A 9,399-nucleotide genomic window follows, 5' to 3' on the forward strand; every position below is an offset into this window, starting at 1 on the left:
GTGGGGAACTGAGGCACAGAGAAGGTAGGACTTTGGTGGGATTTAGGTGCCTAAACCCGTGAGGATCTGGGCCCAAGTGACTGGCCCACCCTGGCACTGGGAGCCTGCGGCACAGCAGGGTCTGGTTCCCCCGGCAATCCCGGGACTGATCCAATGACTGTTCATAGCCGGGCCCGGGGCCCTTCCCCAGAGCGGTGCGAGGGACCCCGCCGGGGTGCGCGCCCCGCTCTCTCCCCGCAGCGGCCGCATGGGGGCAGCAGGGGGGAGTCCGGGCCAGGAATCTGGGATTGCCCGTTGCTAGGCGACAGGGTGAGGCGGGACCCAGGCCCCGCCCCCGGGGCGCTCACTCCCCACCGTACCCGCACATGCGCAGTAGCCCACAGGTACAGGCTTCCCCTGTTGCCGGACTCCGGAGCTGTGGCTCGGCCCGTGTCCGCGCTGCTCCGCGGGGCCGTGGCCGGGTCCCAGGTGCTGAAGCGGCGGCGCACCGCGCTGGAGCGGGCCAAGAAGTTCCTCTCCGAGCCCCGCTTCCCCGACTGCAACCTCCGGGGCAGGTGGGAGCCGGACCGGTCCGCCGCGAGTTCCGCCCCCTCCGGCCGGGAAACAGCGGCCCGCGGGCGTCCCCCGGGCCGGGCCTGCGCTCCCGCTCGGGGCGGGGTCCGGCCGCCCCCAGCCCCTGCGGCGGGGCTTGCCCCCCTCCCCCACTCAGCGCCCTCACTTCCAGCGCCCCTCCCCCCGGTGCCTGGAGCGGCCCGGCCCGGCGTGCCAGGACCGAGGTGGACGCGGGGCTGCCTCGGGACGCTGGGCGGGGGGGGCGCGTTAGCTGCGGAGCGAGCCCCGCTGGCCGGCGGGGGACCCGAGCCGCCACCGGCCCCTGGTTCCTGCTGGCCCGGCTATGAGCACGGGCCGGGATCGGACGGGTCTGGATGTGGAAAGCGACGTGGCTTCTCCCCCGTGAAACCCGCTGCTCGGGCTGTGGGTCTGCCTGAGAGTCGCAGTGACTCCAGCCGTGCCCCGGGGAGGGGGCGATCGGGTGGGGTGTTCCCACCTGCTACAGCCCGGGTGTCGCTGCTCTGAAAGCTTGGAGCAGGCGGGGGAGAAGGGACACTTGCAAAATCCTTTTTGTGCGTTTAAAGGCTTTAAAAATCAAAGGCTCTGCTGCTTTTTCTTTCCCCTTTGCTGTTTCACTCTCCAGTTAGGCTGGTCAGTTTCAGTTTTGCTGCTTCCTTCTCTCCGGTTCTGACCAGCCTTTTGGGTTTCTCACAGTGTAGGACGGAGGTTCTTCTTTTCACCCTGTGGAGCAGCCCATAACAGAGATCCTCTCACAGATCCATCTGCCTTACCAGCACCACAATCTTCCTGTTATTTAGCTCTCAAATATTTAAACAAAAAGACTTTTTTCATAGACCCTACCATGACTGCATCTGTTCCTGGCAGCTGTCACGTAAATCCTTGCTCCTAAGGCTTCGTCTTCACTACCCCCCTGAATCGGCGGGTAGAAATCGATCTCTTGGGGATCGAATGATCGCGTCTCGTCGGGACGCGACAATCGATCCCCGAATCGACGCTTGTACTCCACCAGCGCAGGTAGAAGTAAGCGCCGTTGACGGGGGAGCCGCGGCGGTCAATTTGCCGCCGTCCTCACCGTGGGGTAAGTCGGCTCGGATACGTTGAATTCAGCTACGGTGTTCGCGTAGCTGAATTTGCATCTCTTAAATCGATTCCTCCCCCCTTCCCCAGTGAAGACGTAGCCTATAACTGGCTCTGCTCAGGAGGACCCCAGCGTCAAGGCTGAACCTCATTGAAATTAATGGGGCTTCTGCGTAGACGCACAGCCCGTCCACTTAAAATAAATTGCAGGATTGGGGCCTGAATCTATGCATGCACAGGAAGCTAGATGTGAGATCAACAGGATTGCCACATGTGTGTGTCCCCCTCCAATCCTGCCATGGGGCTCAAAGGAGTCAGTCTGCGTTGGGTGGGAGAAAGTGGGAACCAACCAGCCTCAGAGCGATACAGTAACCCCTCGCTTAATGTTGTAGTTATGTTCCTGAAAAATGCGACTTTAAGCGAAATGATGTTCAGCTAATCCAATTTCCCCATAAGAATTAATGTAAATAGAGGGGGTGAGGTTCCAGGGAAATTTTTTTCACCAGACAAAAAACTATAGGCTGTATTATATAGCTATACACACAGTATACGTTTTAAACAAACAATTTAATACTGTTCACAGCTATGATGATTGTGAAGCTTGGTTGAGGTGGTGAAGTTAGAGGGTGGAAGAGGGAGGGATATTTCCCAGGGAATGCCTTACTGCTAAATGATGAACTAGCACTCGGCTGAGCCTTCAAGGGTTAACACGTTGTTAATGTAACCTCTCACACGAGGGAGGGGAGACAGCATAGCAGACAGAGACAGACACACACCTTGTGTGTGGGAGAGAGAGAGATGCACACTGCCCCTTTAAGTAAGCTGACCCACTCTTAAGTGCATTGTCTTTTTAAGTGGATCAGGAAGTTGAGACAGCAGCTGCTGTCCCAAGCTCTCTCTGTCTCCCTGCTCTATATGGAGAAGGGGTAAGCGGGGTGCAGGAGCAGGGGGGAGGGGGACACCCTGATATTAGCCCCCCTTCCTCCCCTGCACAGCAAGCAGGAGTCTCTGGGAGCAGCTCCAAGGCAGAGGGCAGGAGCAGCACATGGCAGTGGGGGGAAGGACAGCTGAACTGCCAGGAATTGATACTCTGCTGGGTGGCTGCAGCACAGGGAACTTAGGGGAGCGGGGAGCTGATAGCGGGGCTGCCGGTCCACCCTGGTTCCAAGCCCCCACAAGCTAGCTGCAACGGGCTGCTCTTCCTGCAAGCAGTGGACAAAGCAGGCGGCTGCCAAAGGACGTTAGAAGGGAGCATTGCACAACTTTAAATGAGCAGCATTTGATCCGTAATTGATCAGCAAGGTAACAACGAAACAACGTTTACTGGGCTGACTTTAAGTGAGGAGTTACTGTATCTATATTTGAATATAAAGTCCCTACATAAAGCCATAGGCACCGTAACAATTAATTATGCTTACAATAACCCAGTGAGACCACCCAGCATCATTAAACAATCATATTCACAGAACAGATTTAAGTCAGCCAGCCAATAAATCCAAAGCAGCAGAAAAACTACTTTCACCCTTCTCTTTGACTTCTCTAGGAAGAAAGCCACTAGCTTTCCCCCAGACTCAATCAAATCAATGGCTTTTGCAGCATGCCCAGAAGGTCGAGTTTTGGCTATAAGGGATCCTGTGGTATGTACAGGAGAGAATGTTCACCAAGGAAAAGAGACAATGGATGTAGGGAATCGGAGATTCCTTGTCAGAGAAACATGTGATAATATAAATTTGGGTGTCTGCTCTGATGGCTCAGAGAAAAGATCCATCAGTCTTCTGCTTTTCTCCTTCACCTAAGGTTTTGAATGATACTTGGGTCTCCTTCCCTTCCCGGTCTGAGGATTCTACCTTCGTTAGCTCCAAGAAGACACAATACGAAGAACACATCTACAGATGTGAGGACGAGCGTTTTGAGGTAGAATTCTTCCAAAATCATTTCTTGGAAAGCCTGGGATTCTATGAACTGGTTAGCTATATGGTATAATACTGCTTAAATACTGATGCCCGGACTTTTTTTCTTGGTTATAGGATCATAGAGTCATAAAAATGTAGGGCTGGAAATGACCTCAAGAAGTCATCAAGTCTAGCCCCCTGCACTGAGTTGGACCAAGTAAAGACCTAGACCATCCCTGACAAAAGTTTGTCCAACCTGTTCTTAAAAACCTCCAATGATGGGGAGTTCACAGTCTTCCTTGGAAGCCTATTCCAGTGCTTAACTACCCTTATAGTTAGAAAGTTTTCCTAATATCTAACCTAAATCTCCCTTGCTGCAGATTAAGCCCATTACTACTTGTCCTGCCTTTGGTGGACATGGTTATGCTTCTACCTAAGGACTGTTCAACCTCTGTGAATACAAGAATCAAAATCCAAGTAACTGCTTCTGATCACCAACTCCTTCCCCTCCAACCCATTGACTTTATCGTGGTCGGTAGCTTTGGCACAGCTTTCTTTCTCTTCTCTTTAGGTCATTCCAAATGAAACTGTTCAATGGCAGATGCATAATTGATGCTTCCTTTTATTAGTACATAGAGGCTGAAATATATTTCTGTGTTAAAAATCTGAAAAATGACATTCACAGAGTGTTAAATGATTGACACTCCAAATGGAACTCAGCACAGCAATTATTTGCCTATGCTAAGATTTATCGCTTCCTTTTGTAGTAATGCTGTCAATTGTGTACCTCCCACCCATGGAAAATCTTATTTCCTGAAGGAAGCATTTTAGTGGCCTGTAACTTCTTGTGAAAAGAGGCAATACTGTATAGGAAGCAGATGAAATATAGGTAGATTAGAACAACCAAATGTGGAAATATTAAACCATTTCTCAAGTGCCTCCTGTTTTATGTGCACAGCATTACAGAAGTATTAAGTTCTTGTTTTGGTTCACTTAAATGTTAGGGTAAGTCGACACTTAAAACACTGCAGCTGTGCTGATGCAGTGCTTAAGTGAAGAAACTCCTATGCCAACGGGAGAGCTTCTCCCATCAGCTTAGTTAATCCACCTCCCCAAGACGTGATAGCTGTGTCGATGGGAGAAGCTCTCCCGTTGACATGACGCTGTCTACGCGGGGGATTAGGTGGATGTAACTGCGTTGCTCAGTGTGGATTTTTCACACCCCTGAGCAACATAGTTACACCAATATAGGTCTGTAGTGTAGACCCGACCTTTATTTCCAGAAAGTAATATTGTACCATGGCTAACACATCTTCCCTTTCAGCTGGATGTTGTCTTGGAGACCAACCTGGCAACAATCAGAGTCTTAGAGGCAATCCAAAGAAACTCTCCCGCTTGTCTGCTGAGGAGCAAGCCAAATTCCGGCTGGACAACACTCTGGGTGGCACATCGGAGGTGATCCACCGCAAGGCGCTGCAGAGGATATATGCTGACAAAGCGGCCGACATCCTAGACGGGCTGAGGAAAAACCCATCTGTTGCAGTTCCTATTGTGCTGAAAAGGTACTTCCCAGGTTTCGGCATTATTACTTGTGTTTGGGTAAAACTCATCGTAATCTAGGCACTATTCAAACGTATAATACACACAGAGGCTCCAGGTGAGGAAAGCATACAGTCTGAGAAATGCGGATGCTTTTTATGTTCTAATAAGTTGTTGCGTTTCATAGTACCCAGCTACTATTGTGTCTAGTAAAGCCAAAACATCGCTGGCCCTGCTGGCAGGGTATGGATTTTTTATTTTTCCTACCCAAGATAGGGCAGTCTTGAGTTCAAAAATCAAGCTGGGGTGGGGTTCTGTATTGTCAGTTTTGGACACAACTGAGTTTGATCCCATTATAAATCCCATCTGTGAAAGTGAACAAGGCTTTGACGTGTAGAGTCTGTATTGGATTCAGGTTCCAACTCAAAAATTACGATGTTCTACTGCCAGCCTCCTGATCAGAAAAAGGAAGTGAGTGCACAATATTGAGGGGGGGCCAGAGACCGCTCTCTTGAATAATAGTTATAACGGGCAATTTCAACTCCCCACATATAAAATGTCAACCTCTGGAGAAGGTGAGGAGAAGGAGTTTTTCAATATTTTAAATGATTGCTTCTTGTAATAGCTAGTCTGTAGCTACACAAGAGGAGAGGTTATTGATTTAGCCCTGAATAACACTTAGATGCTGAATCAAGAAATAACTGTGGTCAAGCCATTGAGTGGTAGCGATCACAATATATAACAGTCCAGCATCCTTGGTGGAAGGGATTATACCAAAAATTAGTACTGAGATATGAGACGTAGGAAAATGGAAGCTAAGTCAAAAGTTGGACAATTTTACAATCTTTAAAGCATAGGTTCCTGATCTATAGACTACAGGTCGTCAGTGTGGTCTTGAATAGAAAGAGAGGTGGTTGACAGAATCTTCTTATACAGCCTCAATCTCTGCTATGAATTGAAGCAAATATGCCATTACTGTATATTGAAAAAACTAACAAATCCCCCACCTAGCTGGAATTCTGTGTTGTGGTCACCCTATCTCAAGAAGGACATCTCAGTAATAAAGGACTCAGAAATGAGCATGGGGGGGAAGATGAGGCATGGGAAGACTGTGAGAAGTGATTGATGGTAATGAGACTGTTTAGGTTTGAGAGATAGTGGTATCAGAGGCGTTTTTACAGAGGTATACAAAATCTGATTGCTGCTGCTATTTACCTTTTCATATACGGACAAGGGGATATGAAAATGTGAAAATGAAAGGCAGGAAATGTAAAATTGATGAAAGGAAGTACTCTTCTCTAGTACCATCTGTGTAGGACTTTTTCTCTTGTGTCTTAGAACCTTAGCACAAGATTTTCCGAACTTCCCTAGCTCTTCCTTTTTTTACCCTTGAGGGCAGCCATGGTAGAGTGGAGTAAGAGCCAAGCCCCCTAGTGGTCACCATGTGTCACTCTTGAGTTTAAGTGCTGTCTTCCACCCAGTTCCTTGTTGAGCATGGTCAGTGAGCTGTAAAGAGAAGGTGGAAATTGAACTACAGTATTCAAAGAATGTGCGGAATGTGCCCCTACTAAACTGGCTGAAGGGGATAGTCCATAAATGAATGGAAACTAACCTTTGTGTTCTTTATAGCTTCTCTGGCCTCCTGGCTGGTTCTGGATTTACACAGCAAGAGGCTACAACAGCATTTTGATGGAACCGTGTCATCATACTTTTCCACTTTCCCGATACATCTCTAACAATGTAGAACAAAGGATAATTAGAAATGAAAGTAATTCCCTTTAGCACTGTAGTTGCGGATTGTCAGATCTTTATTATGGTGGCTCCCTAATGTCCCCGTCAGAATTGGGGCCCCGTTATACAAATGCAGAAAGAGAACTCATGTCCGGAAGGACTTGCTTTTATGTTGCATCATGTTGAGGACGTCTGCAGTCTCCAGCAGGTTCTCTACTGAGGCAGGGCATAATGTGAGAACTAGACGTAAAGAAACGAGAGATGAAAGGAAAGGGGTAAGACTGTGAGGAGGTGCTCTTAGACACCAGGGTATGGACATGGTATGAAAACTAGATTAGAGGAGGGATATAGATTTGCGAAGGGACTGCCAAGTAAGAGGTACTTCTGGGATCTGTGTGCTTCTAGACTCCTGGAACGTTCAGCAATTATATCTCTGCAAAGTTCCTATGTCTCATCAAAAGTATGTAGGCTGCCTAGATGTAAATTGTGATTCCTTAATTCTCAGTGAAGAGAGAGAGCTGGTTTTTCCATTATGTCAAGATGTGAGAGGTCGAGGGTTGTCTGATTCCCAACTTGTGGTGTTTTTCCTTTAAACATGATCAAGTTGGTTACAGTGCACTCTTTGTGAAGTGACAGAATGGACTTCTTTCTTCTAGGCTAGGTATAAGCTGGCTGAGAGGTTCAGAGTTTTGTGTATGCCTGTGTTGCATGGGGTGAAAAGAATATCTAGTTACAGGACCATAACAAGTATCAGAGAAGTTTGAGAGCTCTGAAATGTCTGGCAAGTGGTTAAATCCATGTATTAAATAAATGATGGGATGTCACAGATACCAGGGACTCTTTGGGGCAGCTGGTTACAACAGTTGAGATTTCTGTTATTTGTAACTTCTCACAAAGCAGAATTCTGGGATATTGACAATGAACTCAGACCCAGTCCTGGGACGCTGTAGGAGGTATACAGGAAAAAAAAAAGTTTGGTTTATGTTCTGTTGAATGCCCTCATCATCACCCTGGTTAGTGGGGTATAGCCATGCATTTGTGGCCTATTTAACCTTCTGTAAAATAACATAGCCACAAAAGCAATCTAAAGATTCATGGCCATTCCTGGAGCATTTTGCTATCACGTTGTACCTCATTTGAAGTCCTTCTGAAACTTTCTGCTGTTTCAGTGGGCGATGGGCACTGAGCAGAAGCCTTACTGCCTCCAGCTTGTCTGGTCTAGGTTTTTATCCTACACCCATCAATGTGGTATCTTAGCATCTCTTAGCTTCTGTTTTGTTTTTTGTTGCTGCTAAGGTTAAAGATGAAAGAGGAAGAGTGGCGAGAAGGCCAGAGAGGATTCAACAAGGTCTGGGGGGAGCAGAATGAGAAACATTACCTGAAATCCCTGGATCACCAGGGCATCAGCTTCAAACAGAATGACACCAAGGCCCTGTATGCAATATGTGTAGGCCCTTGACACCAGAACTTGGGTTGTTGTGATGGATAATGTGAACTCTGGCCCTTCCCCCATAGGGTTTGGGATTGTAATGAAAGAGGAAATCCAGTTCACTGCCAGTGCTTTGTACAAGGGTCTTAAAGACGTGGTAAGTTGCATATGTGAGACTCACCCATGCTCTGTGTATTTGCTCTTCCTCCCTCAGAGGCAAGAGCAGGCATCAGAAGATAATGCTGGAGTACCCATAGGCCCACACCTGTCACTAGCCTATGAGGACAGGCAAATCCTGGAGGATGCTGCTTCTCTTTATCATCCACCACGTGAAACAGCAGACAGGAATTCAGAAAGAGGACAAGTACAAAATCAAGCAGATCATGTACCACTTCATTCCGGACTTGCTGTTTGCTGGGCGGTGCGAGCTCTCAGACGTGGAGGAGGAAATGGATGTGGATGAAGCCACTGGGGCTGCGAAAAAGGACAACGGAGTTGGGGGCAGCCTCCCTAAAGCCAAGCTGCTGTTCAGCAACACAGCGGCCCAGAAGCTACCGGGGGGGAGGGGCGGAGGGGGGACGAAGTGTACAGCCTCTTCTATGTCAACAACAACTGGTACATCTTCATGCGGCTTCACCAAATCCTATGCTTGCTGCTGCTGAGGATTTGCACCCAGGCTGAGCGGCAAATCGAAGAGGAGAACCGGGAAAGGGAATGGGAGCGGGAAGTGCTAGGCATAAAATGAGACAAGAATGACAGCCCAGTGTGTGGATCTGGTACTTGATCTGTTTCCTGGTGTCTTGAGGAATCTGTGTTCCTCCCTCTCACCTGCCTTTAGGTCTTGTCTCTGTAAAATCCGGTACCTGCATTTTGGTAGTTTCCAAAATGTGAAATATAAGGATGCTGGTGGGCACTGAATGTAGCACAGCATGTTATCAAGGAGGAGATCTCTAGACCTGACCCTGGGACTTGGAACATCCTACTTCATGGGGCTGTGGGCGAGAGGCGTGGTATTTTGTATTGCTTTAACACTCCTTGCCAGCTGAATTTCTTAATTTTGGATTGCGCTATTTTTCTACCTCATGAATTTACAAGTTGGATAAAAATCTTCTCTTGCCCCAAGCTTGTTATAAACTATCTCAATGGAGGAGTCAGCCC

At 48.3% G+C, this 9,399-nt stretch overlaps 1 pseudogene; it reads left to right on the forward strand.

The window, feature by feature from the left end:
- Positions 1-365: 365 nt before the first annotated feature.
- Positions 366-8,986, forward strand: LOC135884601 (paired amphipathic helix protein Sin3a-like; annotated as a pseudogene).
- Positions 8,987-9,399: the final 413 nt, after the last annotated feature.

The sequence above is a fragment of the Emys orbicularis genome, chromosome 10, assembly GCF_028017835.1.
Source record: "Emys orbicularis isolate rEmyOrb1 chromosome 10, rEmyOrb1.hap1, whole genome shotgun sequence".
NCBI lineage: Eukaryota > Metazoa > Chordata > Testudines > Emydidae > Emys > Emys orbicularis.